General features: G+C 43.5%; 1 long non-coding RNA gene across 1 annotated transcript; it reads right to left on the bottom strand.

The window, feature by feature from the left end:
- Positions 1–299: 299 nt before the first annotated feature.
- Positions 300–19350, bottom strand: LOC144687423 (uncharacterized). Its single transcript, XR_013578138.1, has 3 exons — positions 18913–19350; positions 16934–16972; positions 300–1148 (listed from the first exon to the last, which is right to left on the bottom strand). It is a non-coding gene; the product is annotated as an uncharacterized LOC144687423 (long non-coding RNA).
- Positions 19351–19976: the final 626 nt, after the last annotated feature.

Here is a 19976-nt window from a genome sequence, read left to right on the forward strand (position 1 = left end):
AGATTAACGGTACCTTTGCAATTAACTCTGCAGCGAACGAGAAACACATGCCTTCAGATTCACAATTGCCTAAAGATAGCGTGCAGCAGGTGAGGTAGTCTTCCTGGTCAATTTGGACTGAATAGGAGCTGCTTTTCTTTCATGGGGGGCAATTGGGCCACAGGAAAGGAGGCATTGATGCATTGAGATTGGGTGGTGGCTGTGCAAGGAAGATCAGGGCCTGGCTGACTGAGGGTTGTGGTGGACCGACAAGGGTTCATGGGGGACAGAGGGAGGAAGCTGGGCTACACAAAGTCAATGTCTACAGATAGGAGGTGAAGCATGATTGTGAAGAGATCTAAGGTTATAGAGGGAAGGTCAATGATAAGGTCCTAAGAGGGCGAGTCAAGGCTGATGGAGTGAGGGCCGTGGCTGATGGAGAGTAGGTCAAAGGTGACTGAAGGAGGGTGCAGGGTGATGGTTTCAAGCTCTAGGGTCAATGTGGGAGTGTCCAGGGACATAACTGCGACAACACAAAGAGGTCTCTAGAGAACAGGTCAAGGATGAAGATGTCCACAGTGGGGTGAGAGGAGACCGGAATGTGGCTGATGCTAAGTATAGGTCTCCCCTTTGGTCAAAAATTCTCAGATCAGGAGAGAGGGCCGCTTGCTGCCATTACTGGGAAACATGACCTCCCATCATTCCTGGACGGACTGGAGGAGAGCCTGCAAGGAGGCATCACTAAACCTTGCGGCCATTCGTTGTCTGTTCTGAGATATCTAGAATAGCATATGAGAGTGGGGGAAGATGAGCAGGTGGTAGCAGCAGCTGAGGTTATTTGGGATTGGGGGTGATGATCAGAAGATTCTAATAGCAGCTTTTGTCTCAAGGCATCCACTCACACAGCCAGACTGATGGTGCTGGACTGCAGGGAATGAATGTCTTTAAATATGGTACCCACACATTCAATGCTGCGAGGTGGGGTCGTCAACTTCCTGCCTGTCCTGCCGCATGATTGGCCAGGTACCTTGTCTATGAATATCCAATTGGCTGGCCGCTGCGTGATTGCGCCTGGCCAGCCATCCCACCTACTGTAGACGTCCCACGCACATCTGGTCCTGCCATCAGTAACTCGATGCTCCAGCAAGATTCAGGTCAATATCTTATTGCTGGGGGATAAATTCGAGAAATCTCCCATCAGATGCTAATAACAAAGTGAATGTTATTGGTGCAAATTGGTAGAAAGTTAATTCTAGCATAATATACCTGTAGCAAGCATGAAAGAATTTAATTTGTTGCAATACAAACAATACATTTCCAAACCAAGGAAAAGCTATAATTTTCATCAGATACAGTAATAATTATTGTTAAAATTAGAGGCCAACACTGATGTAGAAAAAGAAATCATAAAAACACAGGTTACCTGCCAGGAGATGTTAAACATTTTAGCAGATTGGGTGCTGAACTTTCCTGGCTTTGACTAACATCTGAGTCTGGATCCTACATGATCCTTGCTCACAGATATCTTAATGATATTGGTAACACAGCAGGGGAGACCCGAAACTGTCAATCTTTCATTAGAATAGGGGAGAATAGATACAATTTTTGAATGTTATCCTATATGTATCTAGTTCTAATGGCACAAGCGACATGAACCTTTTTTGGAGACCTTCTTCCTTTTAATGAAATAATCCAATTGCATCTTTATTTCTGCCTCTCATTCCCTCTCCTTTCCTGAACTCAATGGTGCAAGCCATACTATAGTTCCATGGGAATGCGAGAAAAGCTTGGGGAGCAGTAGGTCCTTGGTGTCTAATGAGGTTTGGTTCTGGAGCTGCATTTTCAGTGAATTAAATTCCAGATGAACCAACATTGTCAAAAATGGCTCGTACATGATAATAGTTGTTATTTCTTTGAGCATCTGGTGTATCCCTGGAGCCTTTCAGTGCCACAGTGGCTGCTATTCATCTACTAGCCTCTACAATGAGTGTAAGTAGGGTATTTGACAAGAGCTGGTTTGGTACATATCCATCATCTAAATCAGTGAACACTAATCTGTGGACAGTGGTCTGAGTGCAGAACCCTTTTTTCACCATCTTTCATTTTGTTTCTTGCTTTTATTTACAGTGGCAGCTTTAATAATCAATTGCTTCAGTTGATGCTGAAACTAATTTCCAAATGTAGTTATAAAGAAAAAAGGTATTCAACCTGTCTTGGGCATCTTTCCAACCTGTAACATTAATTATTGTCAGGAACCACAAGCTTCTCAATTTGCCATTTCAAGTTTTTGAACAGATACATGACTTTCCAGTGAAATAAATGAGAATCCTCAAAAGGCTTTTAATGTTCAATCTCTCACTTCTCCTCCTCCTCCTCTTGTTACTTCAGAATAGGTTTGGAATGTTCTAAATATAATTATACCATTTTAGGTAGAGACTGGAAGAGTCCTGTTTATATCTCATGCATTTGGTTTATTTTAGTCATGGCAGGTGTTTTACATTCAGACACACATAGCAGTAACACACGCAATGTGTTTACATTTATCAACCTGAATCCCTTGAGAGGTATGCAGAGTGTGCCAGGAAGTCTTTCTTGGTTGACTTACACCAGATGGACAAAGAAATAACTTAACTGTTACCATGTGCGAGCCATTTTATGACAGTGTCAGCCCATATGGAGTTTGATTTAGGGAAAACGCAGCTCCAGAACCAAACATCATTGGACACCGAGGATCCGATTGTTCCGCAAGCATTTCTCCAGTTTTCTGCCATAACTCCAGTGGAAGATATGCAGGGCTCCCAGGAAAATGACACTGAGGCCGGAATTTTCTGGCCCCTTTGGCATAAGGCATCATGGTGGGCAGGGGGGACAATTCAGCGTGAAGGGCAGAAATCTGTTTCACGTTGGCTTGAAAGCATAGCGGGATCATCCAACGGTGTCCACCATGGCGGAACACGAATTCCGCTGGAGGCCGGCGTGAACCTGATTGCATTCTGGTGTTGGAATGCAAAGTAAGGCCTGACTGGAATCATGCCCTCACGCCAGATTTTCCGTTACCCAGGCGGGAAACAGGCCGGCCTAGAGCACGTCTGGACAAGCATAATGTGCAGAAGTCAGGGCTTACATTAGAGCCTTGCTGAAATTGTGGACATCCGAGGAAAAGAAGAAGCTGGAGCCCTACAGCGACCGGACCCTGGAGGAACTTGTGCATCGCATGCTGGGTGGTTTCTCATGGACATGGTTCCACCATGAAGCAGCTCATGGAAGGTAGGAGGTCCCCATCCAGGTCACCTTCAGGTCCGCTTCTGAACATCACGGTCTAGGCCATGGGCTGATACGGATGATCGGCGAGGGGAAGGAGAGGAAGGTCTAGGTTTGACTGGGAGAGAAAGGTGTACCGGGGGTGGGGGGGGGTGGGGAAGAAGGTGTTAGCGGGGTGAGGTTGGGAACCGGGAGGAGGGAGTATGCTGGGGGGAGGGTGTAACAGGGAAGAATGCAGCAAGTGGGGAGGTAGGTGTAAGGAGGGAGGGATGTTTAAGGGTAGGAGTTCGAAGGGGTGAAGGGGATCGGAGGGGGGATGGTGTCCAGGGAGAGGGGAGAGTTCAGAGGGGGGAAAGTGTCTGGAAGGTAAGAGGGAGATTGGAGGGGAGAAGGTGTACAGGGGGAGAAGGGAATTTGGAGAGAGGAAGGTGGCTTTGGGGAGGAAGGAGTTCGGAGGGGGAAGGTGACAGGCAGGAGGCGGGAGTAAGGGTAGAGGAGGGTGTAAGGGGGTGGGATGTCCAGGTGAATATGCAAGGGAAGGGTTGGTGGAGTCAATGAAGGCCTTCTGAGGAACGAACTGGGGGTGGGCATAGTAGGAGGGGATGGCGAGTATGAGAGGGGACAGAGGGAGCTGGTAGGATGGGATGGTGAGGGTGCCCCGGTACCGGTAGGAGGGATGTCGAGGGTGGTTGATGGGGACTCAGAGTCAGACACGGACCTTGGGGGTGGGATTCTCAGGAAGGTAGGGAATGTGCACATTCACCTGCACATCCTGGAAAGAAAAGGGTTCTGGTTGGTAGGTGACAGTGGGGAGGTGGAAGGTGATGCCAAGGGGTTGACAATGATGGGGGAAAGGACATGGGTGACTAGTGGAGGAGAAAGAATGGGGGAGCTGATGATAAACTTGACAACAAACATTTTCCGAAATCAAAAGTGAGCGGAGCCTCGTGTTGGAAGGGCACAGGTGCTGCATGGGAGCGCAATCAGTGAATGGGCGGAGATGTAGGTCGGTTCAGATGGACAACTGAAAGAGAACCTCAGCTGGCAGCATTGAAAATGCTCCAGACAGTGAGATGAGTCTGATGGATGAAGGCTTTGTGTGCGTGGGAGAGTGCTTACAAAAGGCTCTGAAAAGCTCTGCCACATACAAACTTCTCCCTCCAGAATCACTTGTGGTCTGGCTGCGTGAAGCTGAACTGCTATTGCAGGGGTGGGGTGAGGGGACGCAGTGGGAGGACTCACAAAGCTTGTCAATGAAGCTGAAAGACAACATACCCACTATTCAGTGAAAGTGAATATATTTTCAGATTATAAAGCGACAAAATGTGTTCACCCTTGCAACCACTTGTGATCCCAATTTCTTCACTTCTCTGGGCCTACCACTTCTCCAAGGTGCTGCCCTGACATTCATAGCAGGGGTAAAATCAGTCCGTGCAATAGTTGGCCCTGTTGCCTCTGATGACTTTGGCGCATGTCTCTGGAGAGGCGAGGCCTTGAGGGCCCCAGCTTGCTTTGGGTGTCCTCCTGTGGGCCTGCTGCCCTCTCTGCAATGACAGAAGACGGGTTTGGGGGGGTCACAGGCTAAGGGGACTCGGAGGGAGCGGACAGACTCTAAGATTCCTGAGTGGATGACCCAGGGGTATCACCATCAACCTCACCATCGCTGCAGGCACGGTCCATGTCCTCACCAGTCAGCAAGATGGTACAGTCCTCAAAGTGAGTGAGGGGCCTAACATGGGCCACTTCATCCCCTCTCCCTGGGACCTCTACTGCTGTTGTGAGCCAGCTTCTCCTGCATGAACACAGATGGAGAGAGTGTGAGCAGGACACATAGCACTGCGTGGAATGTTTCTGTGGTGAACGGCGCCATGGATGGGGTGAGGAGGTGAGCTCCAGAGGTTATGAGCCTGATGGAGATGTGAGGGTGTGTGTCACTAAATTTGCGGGCTGACAACTTCTTTGCATTCGGGGCCATCTGTTGTCTGGAGCTGTCCTGGTCTGGAGACATGAAGTAGGCTGCACTCTGGTGCACTTTAAATAGGGCACCCGGAGCGAGGAAGCGCTGAGGTCAGGGTGTGGCGGGAAAATCTGAGCCCACCCGCCAGCGATCTGGAGCGTTTCCCGTGAATGCATTATTAATGAGTCAGGACACGCCGGGAATGGGAGGGTACGGGGTGAAAACCCGCCATTGCGACTGGCGGGTAAAACATCTTTTTTTCCCTCCCGCTAATGCACTTAGTGCAAATCTGGCTGTATTATAAAGAGTCAAAGTGTCACTCAAACTCTGCACAAGCTACCTTTCATGAACTGTATCCTACCTTTCATTTTTGCCAATGTTACTCCCAATATTCAAATATCAAGAAATGAAAAAGCACAGCATTTATTCATCTTTACATCCCCACTAATCAGCCTTGGCAGACATGCTTCCACACATGGCAAATCCTGCAGGAGTCGCTTCCTTTGTCCAAGCAGATAAAGAACTGTCATTTCCCATATAATATTTTACTATCTTACAATGGAAAATAAAGGGTCAAGTAAACTATCCAGGAGAATGGCTCAGTCAGGCAATTGTTTAAAATACCCAAATATGCAGAGAATTCAGCTTAAACAATATAAAACTTTGTTAAAAGCAAAAAACTGCGGATGCTGGAAATCCAAAACAAAAACAAAAATACCTGGAAAAACTCAGCAGGTCTGGCAGCATCTGCGGAGAGGAGCACAGTTAACGTTTCGAGTCCATATGACTCTAAGTAAAACTAAGAACTAAGTAAAAACTTTGTATTGTATACACAACATATAGATTTTAATCATGTTTCTTTGGCCGGAATTTCATGGTCCCGTCGTGATGGGGATGGGGCCGTAAAATGCAGTGAGCCATTCTAAACTCCATTGACTTCGGCCGGACCATAAAAGCCCGCTGTTGTAAAATTCCACCCTTTATCTCTGCACTCACAGGTCTCCTGTGGTATTTAATTCCTAAATTATATAAATTGCTGTTAATAAGGGCAAACTTGTTACACACCATGATATACAATGCATATTTTTCAACCGTATTGTGGTAGATGTACAAAAGCTGATCTATATGGTTTTACCCACAGTGTTCAAAATCTATGCTATTTCAAGGGTGTATGTTGGGGCTTGGAAGAGGGGAGAGGCGCATATTGCAACTGAAAGCATTTGGGGAAAAATGTTAGCGAGAGATCTCCTAGAAGGAGTGAGGAAAGTGTAGACAAATAAATGAAACTACTTAGCACAATTATGTAATAATTTGGTGTTTGCATCCCAAGGGAGCAATTATTTACTGGTACTTGAGAAATCAAGTGTGCAGACTCTTCAATATGTTTGGGGTAGAGGTTTAAAAGCCAAGAAATATGTAGAAATATCTCTGCAACAGTGCTTAGTGCTACTTTAAGGCTCTGACATTTACAGGGATAAGGGGAGGGAGCCAGGTTTAAGGGGAGGTGGGGAATGCAAGGTTGGAATACTGTTTTGCGTTGAAGAGAGCCAGACGGTTAGGCATTCTGCGCCAGACAGCCACCAGGGAGTGGAGATGAGGGAGAATGGCTAGAGACAGGAGTTCGAGAGGCTGGGGGTGTGGAGGGAGGTTGGGTGTTGGGGTAGGGGAGAAGGGGGCAAGATGGGGAGATTGGAAGCAGTGAACGGGAGGCGGTGGGGGGAGATTGGAGGCAGAGGATGGAGGGTTCAGGATCAGAAAGGACAGAAGCGGGAACAAAAATTGGAAATATTAGGCGAGATTGGAAAGGCTAGGAATGGAGTGGAGTGTGCAAGGAGAGTTTGGAAGAGTCAGGGAGTAGGGGGAGCAGGGTGGGGGAGGGTGAGCAGGGATGGAATGGAGATCGGAGGCTGTAGCTGAGGGAGGAATCAGGAAGATTAGGGAGTGGGTGGGGGTAGAGGAGATCAGAGAGGCTGGGAAGGTGGGGGATCATGACTTGGGGGCTATGGGCAGGGCGTGGTGTGATCTTGGGTTGGGTGGGTGGGGGTCTTGACCTATTGCGAGAGTGGGTTACAGGTAAACTTAGGGTACAGGAGAGCTGGCCAACCAGGGTTAAACCTAGTGAGGCACTCAGCCTCATTAAAATATTCAACTGAGCCAACTGCCTCCTGGGAGTTGATTGATCGTCTATGCATTTCTGTTGCAGGTCTGGTTCTTGTGTTCACCAATGAGAAGGGATGAAGAGAGAGTGAAAGTTTAGATTTGTAGGGGAGTAAGAAAGCAAGAATTCAGACATATAGAGAAAGGGAGAGAGAGAGAGAGAGAGAGAGTGAGAAAGTTCAGGCACAGGGAGGGGAGGAAAAGGGGGAGAGGAATAAAATAATGTCAAATTCAGATATGTGAAGACAAAAATAAACAAGTTCAGACAAATGAAGAATGAAAGAGACAAGTTCCGATCTCTGCATCCCTGTCTTTACCTACAATGCTCTAAATTTCCCTCCCTCCTACGACAAATAAGGACAACCCTCCACCACGCCACTGCTTCTAGATGGCAGTGGGAATTCATGGCCCAGAAAGCATACAGTTTCCCTGCCTTCTGCTGCCACTGCCAATGGGCTCAAGGTAAATCAAGAGGGAGGTAGTGAGAGATCCCGTGGCAGCACTTTTGGACATCTCTCCCCCCTCCTCATGTTCCAAGAATGTACCTTGTTTATACTTCTGTCTAATGCAATGATCAAACCTCAATTCTCTTCACCTATTTGGAAGCTTCTGCAAAGGACTCAAGAGTCAGTTTGCCAGTCTGCTGCTGTACTGTCACAACTTCTTCCCTGGCAGTAGAAAGCTTCCTTCTGCTAAGGGTTCCTGTCAGGATTCTATCCTACATTGATAAACTGCCACTCCCCATTAAAATGGATCACGGCTACAGAATTATTGACCTGGTAGGCAACCTTTAGCAGTGAATCAATCAGGACTGGTGCAAGATCCCTGATTAACTCTTTCATCCTAGCCTACTACATTCATTCAATGTCATTATGTAACTACGCAGTATGAATATATTACAAAGTCTATTCAATTTTGTGCAAAAGTTGTCTGTTCTGCTAAAACAATAAAAATATACTCTTGAGGAACAAAGCTTGTCCCTTACACTTCATATTCTGCACGTTTCAGACCAGCCATGCAGTATACTCTTACATTAAATCAGATTCTAAAGAACATTAAGTTAGGAAAGGAGGTGATTTATTATCATGGCACCTATCTCGGTACAGAGGGTGCTAAACATTGTTTTAAAGCCACTTGTGTGTGCAGCTGTCATGAATAGTAGTCTTACATCTGTTGCTCCTAATATAAACACACAGGGCAAGGGCACATGGCCTTGAAAGTCACTACAGGAGCTGAAAGACAAACATATGAGTGCTCATTATTCTTCCAGTTGGCATTCTGAGCGTGTTCTGGCTGGTCACTGGAAGGGTAAGATTGACACCTGTTGCCTCTATATTAAAAGCCAGCACACATCAAAGAAAAGAGTGATAGGAGCCTGCGTGTCGCCGTTCTAATCAATCTGCACTTCCCAAATTTGGTGAATAATACTTGTCGTAAAAATAGAGAAACAAAGCCACAAAAATAGGCTATTTAGTTTGGGTCCGTGTACAGAACCTGTCAAACAGCTGCACACACAATGGGCAGAATTGTCTGCCTACCGGGTGAGCGGGCCCGACCCAATCTCCAGCAGGTGGGGAGCCGATCCCCGCTGGAGAAGTGGGCCTCGCCGCCATTTTAAGGGGGCAGGCCAATTAAGGCCCGCCCAGCGTGATGCCCGGCGGAAAGCGCTATGCACTTCCTGTGCGGGAGGGGAATTCCCCAAAGGCAAGAGTGCGCTCTTTCGCGCATGCGCACGAAACGGCGCACATTTCCCTGAGGCTAGGTGCTGTCTCAGGGAGATCGTTGACAGTTGTATAAACATTAAAAATAGAGAAAAAAAAAACATCCTTAACATGTCCCCCTCATGTTTCAATGTCACACAAGATGGGACATGTTAATAAATTTCATTAAAGCTTTCTTCAACTTTTTAAATCCCTACATGAAACCCCATCCCGCCGGTGGATGAGGTTTCATGTTTTTTCTATTCCCCGCCAGGGCTCCTGGCCTGCCCGCCAACCTTAAGGTTGGACGGGCAGGTCCTTTAATTATTTTAATGATCCTGTCAATGGCCTCAATTGGCCATTGACAGGTCGGCGGGCCCGCAGCTGATTTTGCTGTGCCCCCGCCATCCTGAAGATTTAAATGGGGCGGGATGACGTTGGGGGTTCCCCCCGACGTCACCCCGCGTCATTATGCGCGTCGGCGAGCGGGCCCTGCGCCCTGCTCGTCAACGGCAAAATTCAGCCCAATGTTTACCTCCTTTCTCCCTCAATATCAAGGACCTGTCCCTTTGCTTCCTCTCCTCTCCAATTCTGAATCCACGCATTTCATTGTGAATGCTCAACTAATTCCACATTCACTTCATGAGGTGGTCGTCTACATCACAAAGTAATAGTTAACTGTAAAATAGATGTCAAACTGACCTGGTTTTCTAAGTCATGTGATCTACTTCTTTGATTTAGCACAATGATCTTTTCTCTGTCCTCTTCATGATCTGAGGGAAACTTGGATCATGTTCCAAAATCCCTGAATTTTTCTATTCTCCTCAATGACAGTAGGTTTTCACAATGACAGAACACAAGCCCATCAGAAAGGTTGTTAAGCTTTGTAAGTATTGAGTGGTTGAACTGTCTAAAACTGTAACTGTAAATGGACAAGTAAAACTGGAACTGGAACTGTATAAAACGCTGGTTAGGCCGCAACTGGAGTATTGCGTGCAGTTCTGGTCACCACATTATAGGAAAGATGTGATTGCACTGGAGAGGGTGCAGAGGAGATTTACCGTGATGCTGCCTGGGCTGGAGGGTCTGAGCTATGAGGAAAGATTGGATTGGCTGGGGTTGTTTTCCTTAGAGCAGTGAAGGTTGAGAGGGGGCCTGATAGAGGCATGTAAGATTATGAGGGGCATAGATAGGGTGGATAGGAAGGCATTTTTTCCATTAGTAGAGGGGTCAATAACCAGAAGGCATAGGTTTAAGATAAGAGGTAGAAGGCTAAGAGGGGAGTTGAGGAGAAATATTTTCACCCAGAGGGCGGTGGGAGTCTGGAACTCACTGCCTAAAAGGGTGGTTGAGTCAGAAACCCACGTAACATTTAAGAAGTCTTTAGATATTCACTTCCGTTGTCATAGCCTCCAGGGCAATGGGCCAAGCACTGGAAAATGGGATTAGTGTAGTCATATCTTTGTTGTCCGGCATGGACACGATGAGCCGAATGGCCTCTTTCTGTGCTATAAGCGTCGATGAGTCTATGATTTTTTATTTCATTGCTCTTGGACAAAATGGATGGCTTTATAACAGAATAGTGATGAATTTAATTATTAAGTGGAGCTTATTCTGTGAGTAACCTAATAATTAGAAATGGAGTTGGTATCTTGTGTGGGTAACTACGTACAATACTATTCTCTTACTTGGTGTTACAATTAAACCATGGTCAACCTGAACTTATCGATTCATGCAGACCTCCAGAATCTTCCAGAGACATGTCTGAAATCTTGTAAGTCTTTTGGGAATTGAGCTATTGCTTTTAAAATATTCTCATTTAATTCTGAGGCACACTAGGATGAGTTTTGGGACAATGCTAATGTCCTAAACAAATACGTGAATGCTGATCCCTTGGAAGAACTCCCAGGCTATGATTCACTCCTAAAACTTTAGTCCTTGTTGAACCATTTCAGAATATCACATGCCAGATGCTGTCATTTCTAAGACCTTTGGAAGATGAGAGCCAACACACAATGTTACTCTGGACACCAATTGCAACATTAAAATCAGTGCCAACTTTGATTATTTGCTGCCAGCATTTTGAACTTACAACAAACTACCCACCGGCTCACCGATCTGCACTTGGGAATTTGAATATTGATAATTGTCTCTCTAGTCATACGATCTGTATCGACATATAACTCAAACTTGGTGTTAAAATGCCGTGTATGTATTTTATTCAATTCGTTACTATCACTGGTTTCAGAATTTTATATGATATTATACATACAGGAGAAGCTTCTGCAGTCAAGGAAAATGTGAAAAAAATATCTAACTGTCAGATCATAGAAGCAAAAACGTTGGGATCGTTTTGGAAGCAGATCCTTGCTGATGAGGAGAGATGCCATTCTCTCCTTTAGAGTTTCGCATATTCAATTACATCTGTATATCTAATGAATTTAGGGCCCAATGTTGTCTTAACAAATAATTCAGATGAAATGCATATAAGTGACATAGCATTATTTTAATTTATTAATTTCTAAATTTAATTTATTTTTGATTTTTTTTTCCATGAAAGTTATGTGTTCTTTTAGGTCAAGGAAATTGGTCCTTGGAAAGTGAACATTTTTCATCTTTAATATGCAGTATTAGCATCAAGCACTCCCAGGACTAGTACTTATAGATCTTGTCCTTTTACACAGTAATGCACCAGAAGCCATATTCTGAGAACAGCACTCCAATGCAGTGTGATATTTCCATTTCCCACAACCATTATAGCTTGTGTCTGAGCAAAGCTTCTCAAATAGTGCAAGAAATTGACACTGAGCTTCATTTTATTATCTCCTGTCATTGATGGGTTGGTAAATATGATGAAAAAGCTGCAGATCAATTTTCATTTCATAAAGAAAAAACTTATCTTAAAAGGGACAAGATCTTCAAGGAAGCACTTTCACTTATGAACACAGCCCACACTGACTTTTAACATGCTTAAACCTTACACTATCATAGCTCTGGATCTCCTGATGGATTCCTTGCAGCTGCAGATATGCGACATATTTATATGACTGTGAACCTGATTTTGTTTTTATTTGCAAAGAAGCAGAATGAACTTTGTATTCCCTGGTTTGTCCTGAGCACTGCTTTACAAAATTTTGAGTTTTCAAGCTGAAGTGTTGAGACCCTGATTAGTATCTGAAGTTTCCATGTGAATTAATTGGATTTGCTTTTCCACATAGGTATCATCGCCATCTCTTCAGCACTGATTAAAGCCTCATGGATGTAGTAACCCTCTCTGAATACACTGAACCAGAGACATTGGGCAGAATTTTACCATCCCCTGGGTGGTAGGAATAAGGGGAAGCTGTGTCAGGACAGCTCCCAATGCAGTCTCACCACCAGGGAATTTTCCCAGTGGCAGACTGTAAGGTGGATCAGCTGCCTGCTTTGAGAAGGCAGGCAACTAATTTGCATTCTTAAAGGCCCTATTAAGAGCCACTTTAAGGAATTACTGGCATTTTACCGATGTTGAGGTGATTCCCCCACTGTGAGGGAGGTTGCCAGCATAACAGAGCAGCATCCCACGGGGCCATCAGATCTGGAGGTTCCATGCCCCAAAGAGGAGGTCGCGGGCAGGGAAAGCAGCCTCCATGGGCCCCACCGATCTCCCCGGTGGTGCTTACCGTCTCCCCACTCCCGACCCTCGCCCCCCTGAATGTTTTAGTTTTTATTTACTTACCTGTCTGAGGTTTGAGGTCTCAAAGCTGCCTCGGCAACACCTGCTTTTCCTGGTGGCACTGCTGAGGCTTCAGAGCTGTCAGCCCTCTGATTGGGCCGGCTGTATCAGGAGCACACATGCCTTCCTTAATTGGTCTGCAGTAAAATGGCCAAGGTACTCCCACTACTGGCAAGTGCTGGCACTCAGTAAAATTAAGCTCATTTAGTAATACAGTCCCCAACACTTAAAACATCCATGTTTCAAATGAGAAGTTGCTTCTATTGGTCAAAACTCAATAGCAATTTGCATTAGTTTTAAATTAAAAGCTGCCGAGTATTTTTTTTTCATTGCGTTGTTTATTCTGGGTAGAACCAACAGCATTTACTCGTAAGTCTGCACCTCATTTACTCATAAGTCTGCACCTCATTAGGATGCACTGAATGCACAAACGAGCAGAAGTAAACAACAAAAGCAAAATACTACAGATGCTGAAAATCTGAAATAAGAGCAGAAAATGCCAGAAATACTCAGTAAGTCTGGCAGCATCTGTGGAGGGAGAAACTGAATTAACATTTCAGACCAATAACCTTTCATCAAGTGATAGGAATAAGAAATAATAGGAAACGTAAGGAGCAATGACAAAAAAGATTATTGGCACTAAATAAAACCGCGATCGAAAATAAAGTGGAAATACATTTGTTCATGTCACTGAATACTTCTGCGTTTGCAGTCAGCATTGTAAGAACATAGAAATTGCTTGACAGAAATAGATCCTGATCCATCTATTTCACCTTCTACCATACTGATAGTCACATGACAGAAATGAGAGGGGAGTTGTTGACTAAGAGTTACAATTAAACTTTATCAATTAGTCTACAACAGACCCGGATATAAGATGAGGAAAACCCCAGTAGTGGAAAGCATTGGGAACCATGGGTCTAAGACACTGTTCCTTCCAAACACTTAGCATGTGTTATCCAATTACCTAAACACAAGTGTCCCAAAATATTTCTGAAAAAATCTAGTGAATTTGAATTTGAATAAACCAACGCTATCCATTGTCACCCCCAGGGAGAACATTCTACAGGTTTACCCTGGCTTACTGAATTAATCATTACTCAAAGTACAAAACTATAAAAGAGGCAGCAGATGGAAGCTGTAGCTGCACTGTCCCATATACAGAAAGGGGATTATCAGTTTTAATGTGAATGGATATACCTATGCCACCTGGATCACAGCAGTTCAAGAAGGTGGCTCACCACCACCTTCTTAAGGGCAATTAGGGATGGGCCTTGCCATAAGTATATGCCAGCAGTGCTCAAGTCACATGAAAGAATAAAAAACACCTGTCAGTTACACACATTTTAGTTACATTTTCCTGATCTGCATCTCCATCCAGCAGGTACCTATATCCTTAACTAAAATCAATCAGATAGATTTTAGTTTTTTTGAGCTGAAGGTTTCTCAGATTAGGTGCAGGCCATACCACTAATTTTCTATCTAACAAACAGGCACAACACTTGCTACCCCCATTATTTCTGTTTTGGCTGCAACAATGAGTGTCTTTCTCAAGGTAAAATTGTGAAAATGTTACCAAAGGCCCCGTGGTTTTAATTTTAATCTCCTTGTCACAACAGGATCATTAAAACATATTTGTAAAGACATCTTGTCCTATTTCGTGAAGAGGTTACAATGTTAATTCGGAGTATGGGTTTTCTGTGCTGAATCACCTGAAGAGTGAGGAGGGTTTACTCTACATTGGCTCACCTATTGACACACCTGTTCACTAGAGTAAGTGGATTTGTTTGATACCAAAACAGCTGTTGATATGACTGATTTCTACAGGCAAACAAATAGACAATTACTCATTTATTAGTTCACCAAATTAAAAGGTTGTCATACTAGCACCTTCCTAACTCAGTAAGTTCAGTTCCCTCTGACAATTTTAAAGCCACTTCAAAATTGTTACATGGTGAATTACAGTGTCTATGTAGTAGACAATTGTGTCTATAAAAGGAATGTGCCTGAGAGATGACGGCAGGTATTGGCAAATCACTGGACTACTACAAGAGAAAATCACGTTCTGCAATGTCAAGGCAAAGCAATGTGAATCATCTGGTGCTATTTTAACCAACCACTCATGGAAAGTCAAGAATAAAAACAGCAACAATAAATGCACAACCTCCCTTTAACACTCACTACATTACAATTCTTCATTAGTCTTCACAACAGGGAGCAAGGTAAGATCCACTTGTGTGAAAGGAATTTGCTGAAGCTTGTAAGATGAAACAAGTTTCAACCCTGTATAATGCCAATTTTTATTTTTAACTAATGTGGTATTAAATATAACAAATTACGAAGTAAAATATAAGATAGCTACAATTCATTTTTGAAGTTTGATGTATTTAAAACATGTATCTACTTGTATTTTTAATTTAGATTTGTTTAGAATGTAGAATTGAATGAATGTAGTTATAGATGTAAAATAGCTTGGAAACATAATAAATGATAACTTTCTCACTTTGTGGAATAAGCTATTAACTTCCCTCATAAACTGGTAAAGCTATTATATGGGTTTAAATATTATGCTGCCACAAACTGAAAATAAATTGTTTCCCTTTCCATGCATCCATGCTTTCCTGTTTTAGATTAGGGATCTGAGGATGCTAGTGACCTTATAAGCTGTCTTTGGCCCTGAAAAAGAGTGATAAACATGAAACTCACATCAGGAATATTACATTTCAAGCTGTAACCTAACTCAGCACAAATGTAATAAACATTTAAAAGCAAATAACTAACCCTTCCTGGCTCCTAGAGGCTGAAATTATTATATAAATGGAAATATTTGAAGTCCCAAAGAGACGGATTTTTCTACTGGAGCAACTATGCCAATTATAAACATCTTAATGTCATTGACTATGACTTAGAAGAAGAGAACAGCAGAAACAATAGGGTACTTTGCAGCAATGGCGCAGGTGGGAGTGTTAAAATGGAGAGTTTTGTCCCACATTCATGATGTGTTTCCGCTACCATCCTTTGTGCTTGCCCGAGTTCAGCCACAAGCAGGGTGCCTGATCTGGAGGAGTGAGCACTTATTTTCAATTGTATCATTGGGATGTGCGCGCTATTTTAACCATTGCCAATTTAAGGCTTCAACCTGCCAGGAAAGCCCAGGTAACTGTGATCTTAAAATGTTTTTATACAGCTGCTTATGACTACCTTGTTCCTCCCTGATGATAATGGCTATCCTCCCGGCCCTGATCACGGATATTCTGATGTACCCCAAATTCCTTATTTACCTTGACAGGGAGCATTTATGTGGGTTCGGAGCAGTGGTCTGAACCTCCACCTCCCATTTAGTTTTGACTTCCGCCCACCAGCGGTGATGTCATTCTGGTTGGGAGTCATTGTTGGGGTGTGTAAATGAGGCCCGGAAGTTTAAAATTTCCTGGGGCGCATGTTCTGGGGTGGGGGCCACTCCCTGTTTTGGATTCCCCACTCCCAATTATCACCCTGAGTTAAAATCAGGGTTAATCAACATTTGCAGGCCAACAAGCTTCTTCGATCACCAAAAGCCTAATGCGGCCTAGACTACTAGGGCTGCATCCCCATGTTGCCCCGTGTTCAAAAAATGAAGCAGTGGAGCCAATAAATAAGACACAGCAATGTGATGACCAGCATTTGATACATGAATGATTTTGCCTTTCTATAAAATGCAATCATGTCCTCAGGACATTGCAAAGCATTTCACAGCCAATTATTTTTGAAGTGCAGTCACTATTGTTATGTAGGTTAATCTTAGCAGCTAATTGTACGAAGCATATTGCCATAAACAACCTTTATGGTTGCTGTTGGCTGAGGTAGAATCCAGAATATTGCTCATCTTCAAGTTGTGCTGCTTCCACCCAAGCAAGCAGACAAGGCTTCAGTTTGATGCCTCATCTGAATTGTAGATTAAATGCACAATTCCTGGAGTTATACTTGATTCTATAACCATTTGATTCGGTCTTGAGAATCAGTAGGCTGCCAAAAAATATGCTTTATTTTATTTTCATGGGCATGTGTTAGCAAACTCTTAATAAATTTAACATGTAAACCATCTGATACACTTCGCATTCAATCAAAAAGAAAAGAAATACAGGAATTGGCAATCCTATAATAAGACACAACAATTGTACTTACATAATAGAATGTGCATACAGTATGCTAGATCAGGATTTCCTGTGAATGATGGAAAATAATAAAAATGTATTATTTGGAATAATTTTCACAAAACACTCTTGTTATTGTACAGGTCAAAATGTCAGAAGGAAAGTAAGTACTGAAATTAATTTAGTTTTCTAAATTCTATAAGCAGATTACAGTTTTGAAATACATTCATTTCAGAAATGATATTAACATTAAGTTTTCTGGTTTCTTTTTCCCTTCTGTGTAGCAATGGACAGGTTAGTTTTGGTTTTCTTTCAATTCCTTTCTGTGAACATTGTTTTAACAATTGAGATAAGCACATGATAAATTCAAATAAACCAATTGTCTCTAAACTACAGATAGGCTTTGCAAATAATTGGATTCATAGTTACCTGTAAATAAAAAAATTCTTAATATATTCTTTAATAAAATTTATTGGTGTTTTTTCACACTTGTAAAAGCAGAGAATGGAAAAATGACCGTTTGAAATTCTGGGGGGAGGTCCCTTTCTGCCAGTGCAGTGGAGTAGGAACTCCATACATCCAAGAATGAGGCTGCAAATCCTCTCTCAAAATGTAGGGGTGGGGTTATTAGCACAGCTAAGGTGGACCTAGGAATCTACATGGGTATTTCAGTGGATATCCAATCTGCATTTATGAGGCACATAAGACCATATCTACTCCATTTGAGGTGCTCAAGACCCTGCCAGGCTCAAGGAAAATAATACCCTCAAATGTCAAAGGAAGCAACGCTGTCTCCAGCCAAAAGATAATAAGCCTCTTTGTTTTCCTTTGCCTGTGATAGCTTTGGGGCCATTCAAAAGACCAAAACAGAATTTGCACAAGCTCTCCACTGGCAAGAGTTCTGCCACAGCATTGTAGAGGACAGGCTGGGTGGAATTCCTGGAGAAGGCATCCAAATGCCCTAACCCTTCATTTGGTGTAAGGGGGCAGTAAGATGGAGGAATCACCCTCTCCATCCCTAATGAAAAATGACTATTAAAAAAGGGCAGAATTTTGGTGGAACCAAGCCCCTGCTCCAAATTCTGGGCATCAGTGGGTGATTTTCTCCCTCTTTGCTCTTGGACCTCACTGGAATTTTAGGCCTTGGGTGCTTTTTCACTTATTTCACCCAATGTCAGCACTATTTAGTGCTAGATTAGGTACAGTAAGGGCTAGGTACAGAGTGAAGTTCCTTCTAATATAGAGCATGTATCAAGGTCAATGAAATATTTGGTATGGTCAAAATTACAAATTATGTTGACAAATGAATCGGCAAGAGTACAACAACAGATTTGTCATTTTATGCCTGTCAAAATGTCCGTAACATCATCAGAATGAGGAATAAGTATCTACCATATGCCTGGGCCAAATGAACAATACCATATAATCCTTTGTAAATGAGAAAATAGGTAAAACAATGGCAATGAATTTAACAGTTCCACAGTTTGTTACAGTCCCCGTGGGGGAACCATAAATCAAAATAGCCAAATTTACCAAACAACTGAAGAAATTACCAACAAAATTTCACTTTAAAACTAATCAGAACCGATGCAAATTAAATATGAATTGAAGGCAAATAATACTTCAAATAAAATGCTAAATTTCATTTTAAATAGTCAATACAACAAAGATACATCTTACACAAACAGTCCCCTTCAGCATGTATGGCATTACATAGCTACACAGTTTCACAATGTGCTGTCCTTTATTCACACAGGATAGGCCAGGAGTCCTATCTGACAACAGCTTTCACCCAGAGTTTCACAGGCACAATTATCTTCATCAAGGCAAACTTCTACGACTCCTCTCTCCCTTGAATGATGACAGTCCTCATGGCATAGTTTTCCAGAATTCTTCCAGAATTCCTTTTCAACTGACGAACCAGTAACACACAGGTTCATGTTTGGCCACTTCTATTAAAAGACCAGCTCTTTATCATCTCCGGGTTTTAGACCTTTTAAGCACACTCACACAGCCCTTCCAAGAGCTCCTGCTTCTGTGTGTTGATTGCCTTCTGCCTCCAACTCTCCTTTGTGTTTGCTAGCCATACAGCTTTCGTGTGCTAACTTCCTTCCTGTTGGTAGCTTCCAGGTCAAGGGTCACCAAGTCACATGGACTAGTATGTCTTTTTAAAGAAGGGCATTTCGATTGACCCCTTAATAAATGATGCAAATTCAAAGTCCTTTCCCGAGCATTTTTAAAAACAATTACAGATTCCACAGATATTTTAAAGAAATAACATTTTTTCTTACTGTACTGCTTATGAGTCAAAGGTCATCACAAATTATACCTGAGAACTAGTGGATAAGATTATATGAAAGTTAGAAGCTAGTTTGTTTAACATCAATGATGGGGAAAATGCTTAGTAAAATTGTACACATTGGCACAGATCTTTCGATCTCCAGGTAGTTGGAGACTGGACTTACTCCGGAAGATGTGCTGTGGGACCCCTCGGAAGTTCCAACGTACTGACTCCATGGGAACTGCCTTGGAAGTTTGAACTTCCAATGGGTAATCCCCTGCTCCCTGGGCCCTCTGAAAAAGTCACCAACTCTGAGTTAGAGTAGGAGACTTCGGACAGTTTGGACTCACATTTTCTGGGTAACTATCCAGGTAAGTAAGACAAAAACATCTTAGTCTAACTCCTGGGTAACTACAGAACTGACCCACCACCCCAATCAATCACACTGATCCCCTTGACACCCCCGACTACCTGCCCGACAACCCCCCACCCCACACCCCCCATCCCCGGCTATCCCCTAACCACCCGACTCCCCCCTGCACCCCAACTCCCCATCACCTGACCTGACCACACCACCCAACTCCTCTCCCCAATCACTCCTTGACCCGATCTGATTCAACCCCATCATCCAACTCCCCCTTGACTCTCCAATTACCCCCCGACCCAATCTGATGAGCAACTGACACCTGACTGGCCCCAAACCTGACAACCCCTTCTGACACAACCCAATTACCCCACAGCCCACCTACCAACTCACCCACCTACCACCCTACCCATCCCATCTACCTCACCC

This window comes from Cetorhinus maximus, chromosome 12, assembly GCF_964194155.1.
Source record: "Cetorhinus maximus chromosome 12, sCetMax3.hap1.1, whole genome shotgun sequence".
NCBI classification, from domain to species: Eukaryota; Metazoa; Chordata; class Chondrichthyes; order Lamniformes; family Cetorhinidae; genus Cetorhinus; species Cetorhinus maximus.